Source organism: Mobula birostris, chromosome 5, assembly GCF_030028105.1.
Source record: "Mobula birostris isolate sMobBir1 chromosome 5, sMobBir1.hap1, whole genome shotgun sequence".
Classification (NCBI taxonomy): Eukaryota; Metazoa; Chordata; class Chondrichthyes; order Myliobatiformes; family Myliobatidae; genus Mobula; species Mobula birostris.
Genome location: NC_092374.1, coordinates 160,775,504 through 160,791,461, shown reverse-complemented (window position 1 = coordinate 160,791,461; position 15,958 = coordinate 160,775,504). Strand labels below are relative to the sequence as shown.

At 43.4% G+C, this 15,958-nt stretch overlaps 1 protein-coding gene across 6 annotated transcripts in view; it reads right to left on the bottom strand.

Annotated features, from left to right (window-relative positions):
* LOC140198011 (dachshund homolog 1-like) overlaps window positions 1-15,958 on the bottom strand; it is a 582,914-nt gene that overhangs the window by 304,107 nt on the left and 262,849 nt on the right. The window lies entirely within an intron of this gene.

Below are 15,958 nucleotides of genomic sequence, written 5' to 3'. Positions count from 1 at the left end.
AAGCCGAACGCCGAACATCATGTAAAACACACCAACACACCATCCCTACTGTGAAGCATGATGGTGGCTACATCATGCTGTGGAGATGATTCACTGCAGCAGGCCCTGGAAGGTTTGTGAAGATGGAAGGTAAAATGAATGCAGCAAAATACAGGGAAATCCTGGAGGAAAACCTGGTGCAGTCTGCAAGAGAACTGTGACTTGGGAGAAGAGCTGTTTTCTAATGAGACAATAGGCTCGAGCACAAAGCCAAGATTACACAGGAATGGCTTAAAATCAACAAGGTTAATGTCTTGGAGTGGCCGGAGTCTAGACTGCAAACCAATTGAGAATTTGGCTATACTTAAACATGGCTGTTTACTCATGATCTCCATGCAATCTGGCAGATCTGGAGCAGCTTTGTAAAGAAGAATGGGGAGAAGTTGCAGTGTCCAGATGAGCAAAGCTGATAGAGACCTGTCCACACAGCTCAAGGCTGTAATTGCTGCCAAAGGTGCATCTACTAAGTACTGACTTGAAGGGGAAAAATACTTAAGTAATCAATTATTTTGTGTTTTATATTTAGAGTACTTTATAGAGATCTGTATTCACTTTGACACAAAAGAGTCTTTTTCTGTTGATCAGTATCGAAAAGTAGCCAAATTAAGTCCAGTGTGATTCAATGTTGGTAAACAATAAAACAAGATCGGTTGTGGGAACACCAGAAGTAGAACAAATATAGTTATCTCTTTTGTTCAAGAGCCTGATGGTTGAGGGGTGGTAACCGTTCTTGAACCTGGTGGTGCGAGTCCTGAGGCACTTGTGATGGCAGCAGCGAGAAAAAAGCATGGCCTAGGTAGTGAGGATATTTGATGATGGATGCTGTTTTTCGATGATAACGTTTCACGTGGATGTGCTCAATGGTTGGGAGGGTTTTACCCTAATGTACTGGGCCAAATCCACTTCCTTTTATAGGATTTTCCACTCAAATGCATTGGCGTTCTTATACCAGGCTGTAACGCAGCCAGTCAGCCCACTTTCCACCACACATCTAGAGAAGTTTGCAAGGGTTTTTGATGAGAAGCCAAATCTCCGCAGACTCCTGAGGAAGTAGAAGCACTGTTGTGTGTCCTTTGCAATTACATTTATATGATGGGTCCAGGACAGGTCCTCTAAGGTAGTGACACCCAGGAATTTAAAGTTACTGACCCTCTCCACCTCTGATCCTCCGATGATTACTGGTTCCATGGACTTCAGTTTTCCCTCTCCTGAAACCTACGGTCAGTTCCTTGATCTTATTGACATCGAGTGCAAGGTCTTTGATAATAAACTTACTTTGAATTTTGATGTTAAATGGCTGCATACACAGCTTTAGACAGAGTGTATTCCACCTTGGACATGCATTGATCCCCACAACTAAGTAATCACAAGTATAAAGTCTCTACCACAAGTAATATTCTGTCAGTGGAAAGCAAAGAACAAAACGTACCGTAGATATTGCAGAGGTGACATAAATGGCTATTTGACACAACACCTGTTGCATAAATCAAGCTGCATCAAAACTATTGGAGGAAAGTTGATCCTTTTACATGGGTTGCTTATGGCACTTTGATTTCCCATACATTCATTGAGCAGCCAGTGCAAATGAATTGAATTTCTGCTGTTACTATTTGATGTTGACTACGCTCAATAACTCTCAGATTTCAGTAAACTGTTGTCAGATTCATTCAGGGGCATGATCAGACAAATGGGGCTGCAAGACAGCTGTAAATGCTGCCTTCCCAGATGCACTCAGAACACATTCCCTGCACCACATATCGCGGGAGCACATCTGGTGCTTGAACTGTCTTTGTATTCAGGGATGGGAGAATAAGAGGGGAAGCTGTGGATTAACAGTTGCCATTTGGCCTGTCTTAGTAAAATAATGTAGGATGCTGTCCCCAACCACCATCGCTTCCTGATCAAAATTTGATGCAATTTCTTAGTACCATTAAACCATAACCCCCACTGCCTGTAAGGACTGTGTGCGTTTTCCCCATGGCCGCGTGGGATTCCTCCCACAGTCCAAAGCTGTACCGGTTGGTAGGTTAATTGGTAATTGTAAATTGTCCCATGATTAGGCTAGGATGAAATTGGGGGATTGCTAGGCAGCATGGTTCGAAGGGCCAGAAGTGCATATTCCACACTGTATATCAATAAATAAACAAATAAAATAACGTACTCTCAGAAAATTCCTTCAGCAAATTGTCAAGATTTTTCCTATAAGTGCATCTTGAACACTAAGCTTCACCAACTCTCAGAAAGGAAAAAGACGGTGCCTAGGTAAACCTCTACCCATAGATTCCTCTCCACGTAACACCACACCATCACTTGGAAGTATGGTGCCATTTCATCACTGCGGTGTTGCCTTAATGCTGGAATACCCTCTCAAATCTCAGAGGTATGTTGATCCGGTCAAGTTGGCACCAGCATACAAACATTCCCTCGATCGACATCTTCCCAATAGCCCACACAAGTGTATATTTTATTTCTTTTATGTCTCTTTTTCTGCTTAAGTGTGTTTATGGAACTGTTAGAACCTGCACTTTACAGTCTGGAGATTGACTGAGTGATCCAGCACTTTGTTGTCTCTGAGAAGTGAGCATGCACTTGGATGGCCTCAATGTGGAAATACTGAGAGATAGGGTGTGAGCCAACGTTCAAATTCATTTTGCCGATTAAAGCATCAAGGAAGATTAAAGCATCAAGGTGAAAGCGGAAAGTGAACCAGAGTTCAGCGCCGACTGCATTCTTTTGATCACTGCTGGAGGAGGAGTCTGTGAGCTGCCTATCACTGTGTGGCTCGCTGTGGTAGATGGGTAGGCTGCTATGCTTGTATGGTGTCTCTCTCTTTCAATGATGGAGGAGGTTGCTTACCCTGGTAGTGCATTATGGATCAGACTATTGCATTTATGGATTGTGGACTTTTTCAGACTTACGGTTTTTACATTCTCTGTTTTTCGCCCATTGCCTTCTGCTTTGTCGTGCAAGGGGAGGAGTTTGGGGGTTGATGTTCTTCTTGCGTTTTGCATGAGTTTTTTATGCAGGGAGAGGGGGATTTAGTGTTCGATGTTCCTGGATTTTGTGCGGGGTGGGGGGAGAGTTTGGAAGTTGCTGATTGGAATGCCATTCTTTTTTGTGCAGGGGGTTGACTTGATTATTTCTCTCTGAATGGCTTTCATGTTCTTTGTTTCTTGGCCATTTGGAGGAGACAAATCTCAGAGTTGTAAATGGATACACACTTTGATAATAAGTCAACCTTTGAAACTTTAATTAAATATCCTCTTCTTAGGCAGTCCCCTTCAATCCAGCTTGGTGGATTCTGAGGAAGAAATACGGGAACAACAGATTCTTCCACAGACGCAACAGGAAGCGCTTGATCAAGGGCTGGTAGGCTGTAGTTAGTTAAACAATAATGACCTGATCACACTATGTCAGTAACGTCAGATTTAAATAGACAACATAAACTATTTTTGCTTCTACTGTGGCTAAATCTGTGCTGAGAAAGTTTCTTGCTGTCATCTCTTTAGTGGTGTACATTCCACCTCTGGCCAATATCAGGCAGGCATTAGAGGAGTTGAACACAGTAATCAGCAGGCACAAAACAGCGCCCCCTGATGCCTTCCCCATCATCGCAGGGGATTTCAACCCGGCCAGCATGAAGACAGCTCTGAACAATTGCCACCTATGTAACACCTATGGAACCAGAGGAACCCACACAGTTGACGACTATACAAGAATACTTACCATGGCATCCCAGACCCACACTTTGGAAAGTTGGATCCCTTGACTGATGTCTACTCCCAGAGTATAGGTAGAAACTAAAGACCACAGCACCAGTGGTGAGGACCAAAAATGTATGGCCACGGGTAGCGGAATAGCACTTACAGGATTATTTTGAGTCAGTGGACAGGACAATATTCAGGGATTCATCTTTGAATCTGAATGAATATGACACCATTGTCACCAACTTCATCAAGAACTGGGTGTGCCTTCGAGAACTTACCGGACATACCCACACCAAAAGCCATGGATGAACTCGGACACCCAGGCTTCTCAGGGCTAGATCTGTGGCATTCAAGACTGGTGATTCAGAACAATACGAAGTCCAGGTACGGCATATGGAAGATAGTTTTAAGAGTGAAAAAACAATTCCACTTGAGGTAATCGGATGCATATTGGCTCTGGAAGAGTTTGCAGGCCATTAGCTCCTATACAGTGAAAACCTAAAATTAAGAATGGCTGTGATGCTTCACTCTCAGGTAAACTCAATGCCTTTTATGCACACTTTGCAAAGAAGAATAAAGCTACACATGTGATTCCCTGCAGCATCTGGTGACCATGTGATCTCTGTTTTTGCGGCTGACATCAGAGCATCTTTCAAGAGGGTGAACCCTCGCAAGGTATCAGGAGGGTGCACCTGGTAGGGATCTGAAAAACTGTGCCAATCAGCTGGTGGGAGTGTTCAAAGACGTCTTCAAACTCTCACTGTTGCATCCAGGGATTCCTGCTTCAAAAGGGCAACAATCATATGAATGCTCAAGAAGAGCAGGGTGACCTGCCTCAAAGACCATTATCCAGTGTCGTTCACATCTTCTATGATGAAGTTCTTAGAGAGGCTGGCAGACAACCCACCTCTCCAGGAAGTTCCAGGAGTCTCCCGCATATTGATAGCAACTCCCTGATGCCCGGAAATTATATACAATATCCTGGAATCAATTTTTTTGAAAGGCAGAGTGAGAGGGAGAGGGAGAGCGAGAGCGAGCATCCTGATTGGTCTCTCTTCGTGCTAAGTAGACCTATCAGTTTTCTCTGTGGGCAGGCTTTATAGTCGACCTCAAAAATAATGACAGTGTTGCTCGCTGCACTGTTTGCAACAGTGACTTTTCTATTGCCCATGGTGAGTTAAAATGTAAAAGACATGTTCAGGTGAGTTTAACAGGTGTCATTCGTTTATTAGCATAGCTAACGTTATTTAAACTAGCTGGCTAGCTGCTAAGGAGCTACTCTATTGATGTCCTACGTGATGAGGCCGAACTCCCTGTAGACTTGCTTAAAGATATAATAGAATAAACATGATAATATAATATAAGTACATATTTTAATGTCACATTTTCTGCATATACCCAACTTGGTTTACAGATTAGACAAAATCAATAAACAAAGTATTACATACACCCTTGGAGGTCGATCGGGGTGGGAGGGGGGGATATGGGGTTGTGGGGAGGCGGAGGTGCTACCTCCCTGAAATGAGCTTTTGCAGGGTGGGATGTCCGGGCTAGTCATGGCAAAAATCAACTCCTGCCTAAACAAGGACCTGGGCCCACTGCAGTTTGCCTATTGCTCTCCACTCAGCCTTGGCTCCTCATAGACAATAGTAATACCCGTGTCAGGCTGTTGTTTATAGATTACAGCTCAGCTTTCAACACAATGATATTCTCAGCTCTAATCACATAGCTCCAAACCCTGGGCCTCTGTACCTCCTTTTGCAGCTGGATCCTTGACTTCAGATCCCCAGGCCCATTGGCCCAGCTCTGTTATTGTTTTACTTTGTACTACCTCACTGCACTGTGTAATGAATGACCTGTATGGACAGTACGCAGGAGCTTTTCACTGTGTGTTGCTACATGTGACAAAAATAGAATAATTCCTTTCAATTCATGCGACTCAATTCAGCCAGTCATAACATCAGGACTCCATCATTCAATAATTCGGGCATTTCTTAACCAAGCTTGGATCTCTCACAGTATTTCCTTTTCAGCATTTTTCCAGTCACAGTATCCTGCCATCTTCTCTCCTTCCAAGCTCTGACAGAGTGTCTCTAACCTAACACATTTACCTTCCCTCTTTCCATAATGACACTCGACCTCCTGAAGGTTTGAAGCATTTTCTGTTTTTATTTTGTCTTGTTTTAAATCTTTTTTGGCCCAAATCAACAATGATTAAAATAAGCAAAATGGAAATGATGTAGCCAGATGAAGCTAGAGCTCACGCTGTGAAATGTCGGAACGTATTTTGCCATTTACATCAACTAGTCCTTATGGTAGCAACCTCTTGCTGTTTTGGGAGAAAAGATCAATTTCCTTCTTTAAGAGTACCACAAATGACTATTATATATTTTTGATCTTTGTTTTTTTAATATATCTTCCTAGCCAGCGAAAATGTCCAGCAGTGAGATTCCAACAATTACACATTGTCAGTGCTAATATGTAACAGAGAATATCAGAAACAGAGTATAATGGATGAGGCAAATTTCCAACAGCTGACCCATCAAACCTGTTTTCACTTTCAAGTGCTCTTTCTGGTCATATCTTAGCCAAGCCAGTCCACAGATAAAAGGCCAGATTGTTGTTCTCTCTGACCTTATTTTGAGTCCTTGGCGTTATTGTTTCTATAGTTCTCAATTTGCATTTCATAGTATTCCCAGTATTCTTAATTGTTTTGTTTTGTCCTACAGGATAAAACTCAGTGCAAGTGCAAAATGGTCAACATTGTAACAGGATGTAAAATTAGATAAAGCCTTATTGTCAAATTAACAGTAACACAGATGAGTTAATTAAAGGTTGCTTGGTACCTCAGTTAAAACCCTTCATTAGATCACCATTCTCTAATCAATTTTGGGTACCCATTATGGTACATATCATAACTCATTAACTCTAAAGTGCAGTTCTGCAAATATCAGAATAATTTGTATGGAGCTTTATTTGTTTTAAACACTAATCTTCTCCCCCGTCTCGTCTGGTCTTATTAAAATCAGTGGGAGCCTGCCTCCCACACTAATTGGTGGGAACAGTGTTCCACTTGTTTTGATGGCATCAGGTCTATTGGAACTCCTGGGATTTTAAATGTAGATTGTCTTCAATGAATAAAAGTCAGCTCATTATTTTTGAGGAAACGAAGTGCAGAATCAAAGTTTTAGCCAAATAAACCTAAGAGCAACAAATTGGCTTCTTCTAAACTGCCACATTATGTTTGTTGTGGTGTGGACAAAGAACAATGTACCATCAAAAACAGCCTGTTTTGTCCACGTTCTGTTATTAATTTCTTACAACACTGAAGATGGCTTTTTGGGCCATCTAGTCCATGACAGCTCTCAGGAAATTTCAACTTATTTTCCTCTAACCTATTCTATCTCACTAACTTCATCCTCCTCTTCTTGATTGTTCCACTATAAACCTACACTCAGGGCAATTTACAATGGCACGTTAGCCATCTGATGAATACACGCAAAATGTGAGTAGATTTCAGCAGGTCAGGCAGAACCCATGGAAGGGAAGTTTTAAAAATCATTGTTTCAGGCCAATACACTTTACCAGGGCTCTTCACGTAATCCTCTCACTGTCCCACAAGTGGAATTGCATACTTCACTATCAGTTGATGGTGCAGGCTGAGACCCTTCATTGGGACTGAAAAGGAAGTGGGAAGGGGAAGGAGTACAAGCTGGCAGGTGACAGGTGATAGGTGAAGCCAGGTGAGGAGGAAGGTGGGTGAGTGGAGGAGAGGAGATCAAGTGAGAAGCTGGGAGGTGATAGATGGAAAAGGGCTGAAGAAGAAGGATTCTGATAGAAAAGGAGATTGGACCATGGAAGAAAGGGAAGGAGGAGGGGTGCCAGAGGGAGGTGATGGGCAGGTGAGCAGAAAGAGTAAGAAGAGAGACGGAATGGGGAATGGATAAAGAGAAAAGTTTACCAGAAGTTAGAGAAATTGATGTTCATGCCATCAGGTTGGAGGCTACCAAGATGGAATATTACGTTTTGCTTCTCCAATCTGAGAGTACCCTCATCCAACCTGAGAGAGGAATCTAATCAATGCACTGTTGGGATGTGATAAGAAGTCAGACTACCCAGGGGATCCTGTGAAGTTACAGGACAAACTCTATGTGGACAGCCTGAGGTCAGGATTGAACCTGATTTGCTGGAGCTATGAGACAGTGATACTACCTATTGTACCACCATGTTTCCTCTATACTCATTCATTGCATCCCACTTATACATCGATCCTGTTCCCTGACCAGTGACATCCCCAAATGAACGTTTAGAATTTCCATTCTTGTTATCAAACCCTTCTGTAGTGTCACCCCTCAATCTCTGTAATTTCTTTCACCCTGACAAGCTCTCTGAATTCTTCCAAATCTGGTCATGTTGCACAACCCCAACTACTATTAATATTGCTGTTATGTCTTTATTCTCTAGATTTCCCTCCCCAAACCTCTCCATTCCTGTGTCATCTTATAAGAAGCTCCCTTGATCAAGTTTAGAGCCTGCTCCCCCCCAAAAAAACCTGTTAGTTGATAACATTTCTGTGTTGTCACAAATTTGTTTAGTTATCATCGATAGGTTGTTATCAAGGACATTTTACAGCTACCTAAAGACAATGCAGATGGTGTTCTGGAAGCGAAAAATAAAATTGGGGTGTTTACTTCCCCAAACTGAAGGCTCAAATTCTAACCACCATTCTGAGGAAATTGATGGATCTAAAAATTCTATTGGCACAATTATAAAATAAAAGTTTGTGGGCGTCAAGGTTGAACATGAAATCTATAAGATCGGAAAACAGACAGCATAAATTTAGAACTTCCCCTCCCCTTCCCTGGTAATTCTCGATTTGTCTCCCTTTCAATAGTAAGAAGAATCAAGGCCTTGAGAACACTTACCACGAGGCTCAAGGCCAGCTGCTCTCCTATACAGTAAAGCCAAACTCTTGATTTCTCATTCAACCTTATCATTAACCTTGCAACTTATTTGTCTACCTGTGCTTCACTTTCTGTAATTGTAACACTGTTCTGCATTCTCTTTTGTTTTTCTCTTGTTACCACCTCAACGTACTTGAATGAGCTGTCTAGATGGCATGCAAATAATAGCTTTTTGCTGTATCTAGGCGTGTGTGACAATAATAAAACAATTACCAATTCTCCATCATGATCAGCACTAATGCTAAATTGGAAGTCAAAAGCAGAATTATAAAACTGGGATATCTAAGATAGCACATGTGCAATTTATACCCTTAAAAAAGCAACAAACACAAATTATGTGCATTTCAACACATACACTTCAGGTTAGGGTGGTTATCTGCACACTAACACACTGGAGATACAACAGTTCTGTCAAAATGATCTTTCTATGGCAACTTCAGGCATCCATTGAGTTGAAGTCAAAATGGGTGAAGGGAAGGGGTAAATAGCAAAAACAGAGGGTAATGGTGCATGGGCCTCCTCTCTTTCCCACGCACATGCATGGGAAAGGTTAGGTTCAAGGGGGATGTGAGGGGTGGTTTTTTTTTACTAGAGTTGTGTATACCTGGAATGCACTGCCTGTTAAGGTGGTAGAGACAAACACATTAGAGGCTTTTAAGAGGTGTTTGGATAGGCACATGGATATAAGGAAGATGGAGGGATATGGACATGCAATGGATCAAGTTCACACTAGGACTCTGGATGTTCTCAAGTCTCCACTCAGCAGCATTACTGGGATCTCAGATCAAGAGATACTGTAGTTACATTTCCAAGAAATCTCAATCAATACTGAAGGCTGCTAGCAACAAAGTTTAGTACAAATAAAAGTCACAAGGAATGATTTTTAACATGTAGCAATGATAGCCCCAAGGGACACTTTAAATCAAGCCTGATTCACAACTTTCACCTTGATGTACTCCTTGTTGGGATGTGAGTTAATTACAAAGGTCGTAAGTCACAATGTTTTGATACATTGTCTGTCAGCAAGTAGCTAATAGGCATCGTGTTCATTGATGATGTTAACACATGCACAAAATTGAAACGGGGGACATTCACGTTGGGTGAATCATGATAAGAATGGTCTGATCCAATTTCACAATGGCTATGTACTTTAAAACATGCCCAAAAGTATGCTGAGTGTTCAGATGTATTTTGTTTCTACTTTCTAGACTTAAGTGTTATAAAGATCTTTTAAAAGTTTTGGAAAGGTAACCTTAATAAGAAGAGAATTAATTTTCTCAACATTCCTTCCATGAGTGGCAATGATATTTTAGAGAGTGGGCAGAAGAGATTTACCAGGATGCTGCTTGGTTTAGAGAATATGTGATATCATGAGAGGCCAGATAAACTTGGGTTATTTCCTCTGGCATGCTTGAGGATCAGGGGGAATCTGATAGAGGTTCGCTTGGAGTCAATAAAGTATGACTATGACTATGACTAAAATTATGACAGACATAGATAAAGTGGACAGAGGATCTGTTTCCCAGATTTGAAATATCTAATACCAGAGGACATGCATTGAAGGTGACGGGGGTAGGTTCAAGGGGGATGTGAGGGGTAGGTTTTTTTTTTAACCTGGAGTTGTGCATTCCTGGAATGCACTGCCTGGTAAGGTGGTAGAGGCAAATACAGGAGAGGCTTTTAACAAGTGTTTGGATAGGCACATGGATATAAGGAAGATGGAGGGATATAGACATGGTATAGCTAGGAGGGATTAGTGCTTGAGTGTTTTTGATTTGTTTTTCAGCTGGTTCGGCACATCATTGTGGGCTGAATGGCCTGTGTGCGCTTTACTGTTCTGTTCTATGTTCTTTTCAAAATTTGATGAGCAAGTCATCTGAAGATCCTAATATTAAAAGAACTGTTAACTTAAGCAGTTTCTTATATTACTGTAGCAAATGGAAATATTACAAATTCACCTTGTATGTTTTACTTCAGAACTAATTTAATGTTCCTGCAAATTAGTTTTTCATTACACCTGTGCACTTATCAAAGATCACTCCAGCCCCAGATACCCCTTCTTCTCAGAAGAAAGAAATACATGAAAGCATGTTCTACGTTCGACAAGAGGCCTAGGAGAGGATGGTAAAGACCCAAGTGCTGGAGTATCCGAGACTAAAATTGAGACATGATTTCGAGACTGAGACAAGAACAAGATTTTTGATTAGATGCTCCAGGAGAACCTGATGAGACAGAGATCCTACACGCAATCAGAAACTGAACCTAAGTTGAGCTGATGATTGAGCACTGATCCTGATCTTTAAATATCCAAATCTTGGCACCAAAACATGGGGCGTGAATCAGCAGAGAAGGTCAGAATCTTTAAAGGGACCACACACAGCTATTCATACTCTAGAAAATTAAAGCGTATAAACTCCGAAGGCAGACACGGTCAGGCGTGTACCGTAACACTACCAAGCACAAGGACTGCTTTTATCCCACTGTTAAAAGACTACTGAACTGTCCCCCGTACGATATGACAGACTCTTGACCTCATTATCTAACTCGTTAAGGCCTTGGACCATATTGTCTGCCTGCATTGCACTTCCTCTGTAACTGTAACGCTGTATTCCCTCTTCCCATATTGTTTTTCCCCCGTAAAATCTGGGTGTACTGATGCAATGAGATGATCTTTGTGGCCAGCATGCAAAACAATGCTTTTTATTATACTTCAGCATCAAAATTAATATCACTTGCATATGTTGTGAAATATGTTGTTTAGAGGCAGCAGTACATTGCAATACATGATTAAAAATATATAAATTACAATATTGTCATATGTACCTCAGTACATGACAATAATGAACTATTTTTGTGTAATTATACTGTAGTAACTTCTACTTTGAAAAAGGCACACTCGACAACTTCATGCCAAAGAAACAACTTTATCTCGAACTTCAAAACCGTTATGCATATACAGAGACTTTCACAACCCATACAGCATGGTGGGCACACTATACACTAAGCCCACCGGGAGTAAAAAGTACGGAAGTAAAACCCCCCATTATCCTAATTAGTATTAACTTACTTTTAATAATGCTCACATTACAACACTTCTCCCCTTTTAAAATCCAACATTCCACAAATGTAAAAACTAGGAAATAAAGACAGTGGTGTTATTAACTTGCGTACCCCTGGAAACTTATACTAGTATCTCAGCAACAGTTTATCAATACAAAACATCTGGAAAATGTGACGGATTCAACATTCAATCTAACAACAACAACAAGAAAAAAGAACTGTCCCGTCAAAGATTCAGTCTGTCAGGAGGTTTACGAGTGCGCTGTGATCTGCGCACTACCCCCGGTGACCCAGCAGGCACTGCTGGTGAGGGTGTTTTGGGTGGATCTGGTGTTGGGGGCATGAGAAGGGTCTGTGTGTCTGCGTGAGAATGTCCATCCTCCTCAGGGGACCCCGACCCCTCTGCCAGCATCTCGACCTCTGGCAAAGCCACTGGTGGACATGCTTCCACCGTAGTCTGACTCACAAATGGAAACTCCATGGAACTGTCTGCCTCTGAGCCGGCGCACATGGTCCTGATGTCTGTGGAAAACACGCCCATCAGTCAGCTTAACAACATAAGAGATGGGACCACTCTGCTTAAGAATAACCCCAGGCAGCCATTGCTGATTGTTTCTCACATAGACATTGTCATCCGGTTTTAACCGTCTCTCTTGTGCATGTTGATCATGTCCCTCCTTCTGCTTTTCCTGCTTTCTCTTCACATTTCCCTTCATGTCCGGGTGCAGCAGGTCCAATCTTGACTTGGGCCTACGCCCCATCAGCATCTCTGCTGGAGTGCAGGCAGTCGTAGTCTGTGGCGTGAGGCAGTATTTAAACGGGAAAACGTGAAAGCCAAATGCTAAGAGAGTCCCCTGTCATCCGCTTCAGGCCTTCCTAACTGTCTGAACAGCCCGCTCAGCCAAACCATTGGAGGCTGGGTGGAAAGGGGCCGTCCAAATATGATGAATGCCATTCTGCTGCATGAACTCACTGAACAGTTCACTGGTGAACATCGGACCATTATCAGTGACCAGAGTGTCAGGCAACCCATGGACTGCAAACACTTGCCTGAGTTTGTCTATAGTTGAGGGGGCTGTGATGTTGCTCATGATGTGAGCTTCAATCCATTTAGAATGCGCATCTACCATTACAAGAAACATCTGCCCCATAAAAGGGCCAGCAAAGTCCAAATGTAGCCTAGACCAGGGGTGGTCTGGCCACGCCTATGGATACAAAGCAGCTGGTGGTGGCATATTCTGATTAGTCTGACACTGCGTGCATGATTTTACCTTGTTCTCCAGATCCTGATCCATTCTTGGCCACCAAACATAGGATCTTGCAAGGCTTTTCATTCGAGACACTCCTGGGTGAGTCTCATGAACTTCCTCCACAATCTGTGAATGGCCAGGGGGAGGCATGATGACCCTCACCCCACAGAAAATGCAGCCATCCTGCAGACTGAGTTCTGTCTTGTGTTTGGCATAAGGCCACAGTTCCTCTCCTTCCACGACTCTGGGCCAACCTTGCAAAAGAAAAGTCTTGACTTGGGACAGGACTGGGTCCCTCTCTGTCCACTGCTTGATCTGGATCTCCTTTACAATTGTCTCTGACAGCCTCTCCAATGAAAACACAGTCTCTGGAGGCACATATGTAGTAACAGGTGTCTCAGGTAAAGGTAGTCGACTCAGTGCATCAGCATTTTCATTATTTCCACCCGCTCTATACACTATAGTGTACTGGTAGGCTGACAATGTAAGATCCCAATGCTGTATCCTGGCTGACGCTAGCGGTGGGATGCATCAAGTCTCACTGAACAGGCTCATCAGTGGTTTATGGTCCGTATAAATTGTAAATACACATCCATATAAAGGTACCGATGAAAGCATTTGACCGCAAAAACAATGGCGAGACCTTTTTTGTCGAGCTGTGAATATCCCTTCTCAGCAGCTGTCAGGGTATGTGAAGCAAAACCAATAGGCTTCTCTGAACGGTCCTCCATTACATGTGAGAGAACTGCTCTGACTCCATAGGGCGAGGCATCGCATGCCAGGGTGATCTCCTTGTCTGGGTCATAGTAAACAAGCAGCTTCGTTGAGTGGAGGAGTTCTTTCACTTCCTTGAAAGCTTTCTCCTGCTCTTCACCCCACTGTCACTTAGTGTCATTGTGAAGCAGCTTATACAGTGGGGTCAAAACCCTTGAGAGGTCAGGAAGAAACTTGCCATAATAATCCACCATGGCCAAAAGTGATCTGAGTTCCGTGACGGTCTTAGGGCTTGAGGCCTCCTTAATAGCTCACACCTTGTCCTCCACAGGGCAAAGCCCCTCAGCTGTAATCTTGTGTCCCAGGTAAGTCACACTTGATGCCAGGAACACACATTTTCCGTGTTTCAACCGCAGCCCTGCGTCTGAGAGCCTCTTCAGCACCCGTTCTAAATTGGCCAGATGCTCCACGTCCATAGCCCCCATGATCAAAATATCATCAAGGTACATTGCTATGTGTGGAATCCCCTGCAGCAAAGTGTCGATTGTCTTTTGGAAAATGGCAGGGCTGGATGCTACTCCAAACACCAGGCAATTGTACTTGAATAATCCCTTGCCTGTATTAATTGTGACGTACTCCTTTGAATTCTCGTCAAGCAGCAGCTGATGGTAGGCATGACTCATGTCCAGCTTTGGGAACAGCTTACCCCCTTACAGGGTTGCAAACAGGCCATTCACCCATGGCAATGGGTACTTCTCCAGCCTGGAGACCTGATTCATCATCAGCTCATAATCCCCACATATCCTCACCATTTTGTCTGCCTTCAAAACTGGAACAATGGGAGCCGCCCACCTTGAAAACTGGATGGGCTCAATAATGCCCAGCCTCGGTAAACGTTCCAGCTCCTCCTCAACTTTGCCTTTCATGGCATAGGGCGCCTACCTGAGCTTAAAAAAACGTGGTGTAGCCTCAGGGTCGATATGGAGTTTCACTGTCATGCCCTTCAGTGTTCCTAGCTTGTCCCTGAAAACGTCACAGTACCGCTGCAGAATGTCCTCCGTCGTGTGTGCACACTTAATCTCATGCCAGTTTAGCCGGATTTTGCGAAGCCAATCGCGACCCAAAAGACTAGGCCCCCTGCCCTTCACTATCACTAGCCTGGCTTCAGCCTTCTGACCCCCGGCTGAAATGTCCACATATAAAACCCATAAATGAGGTACGGGCAGCCCCATATAAGTCCTAAGCTTGAGCTTTGACGGTCTAATGGGAGGCAGGTTGGACCCCCATGTCCTCCTGTAGGTCTCCTCACTAATGACCGATGCAGTAGCCCCTGAATCAATCTCAAACTTAACGTCCTTTCCCCTGACAGTGACTGTGGCATAATATGGTTCAGGTGGTTCCTCATCTGTTTCCACTCCAAACGTGTTGTAGGCACACGCTGCCTCTTCATCTGCTTCTTCTAGATGGTGTGTGGCTGCCTGAGCCCGTTGAACTTTCCCCTGCCCAGACTTAATCTTACCCTTTGAACTTCTGTACTTTTTAGCTAAATGTCTCTTTTTGCTACAAGCATGGCAGACAGTGTCTTTGAATTTGCAATCATTTGCATAGTGCATCCCTCCACACCAGAAACATTCCACCCGCTTTGCCTGTTTACCAGTCTCCCTCCTGACTTGGTGCACGGCCGCTGACTGCGACCCCCCATGTCCTTTCTGGATATCCTTGTCCTTATTAGCAGCCATCTCCATGTCTCGGGCAATCTCTAAGGCTTTCTTGAAAGTCAATGGTGGGGTTTCCCCTAACAGGCGGTGTTGTACGTCGTCATTATTAATGCCGCATACCAATGGATCGCGGGGCATGTCTTCCAACACCTCTCCGAAATCACAATGCTCCGACAGCTGCCGAAGCTCGGCCACGAAATTGGCCACAGACTGACCTGGCTTCCTGAAACAGCTGTGAAACTTACACTGTTGGACTATCACAGAAGGTTTTGGATTGTAGTGGTTCCCCATGAGCTTGACCAGTTTGTTATATGGAATGTCCCCCAGTTTCTGCGGTGCAGCTAAATTACTTATTAGCTTGTAAGTCTTTGCCCCACACACAATCAGGAGAATATAGCACTTCTTAGCCTCCTCAGTAATTCCATTAGCACAGAAAAAGTGTCCCAACCTTTCCTCATACTCCAGCCAGTCCTTGTTTCCTTCCAGAAATTCACCAATAGTTCCAA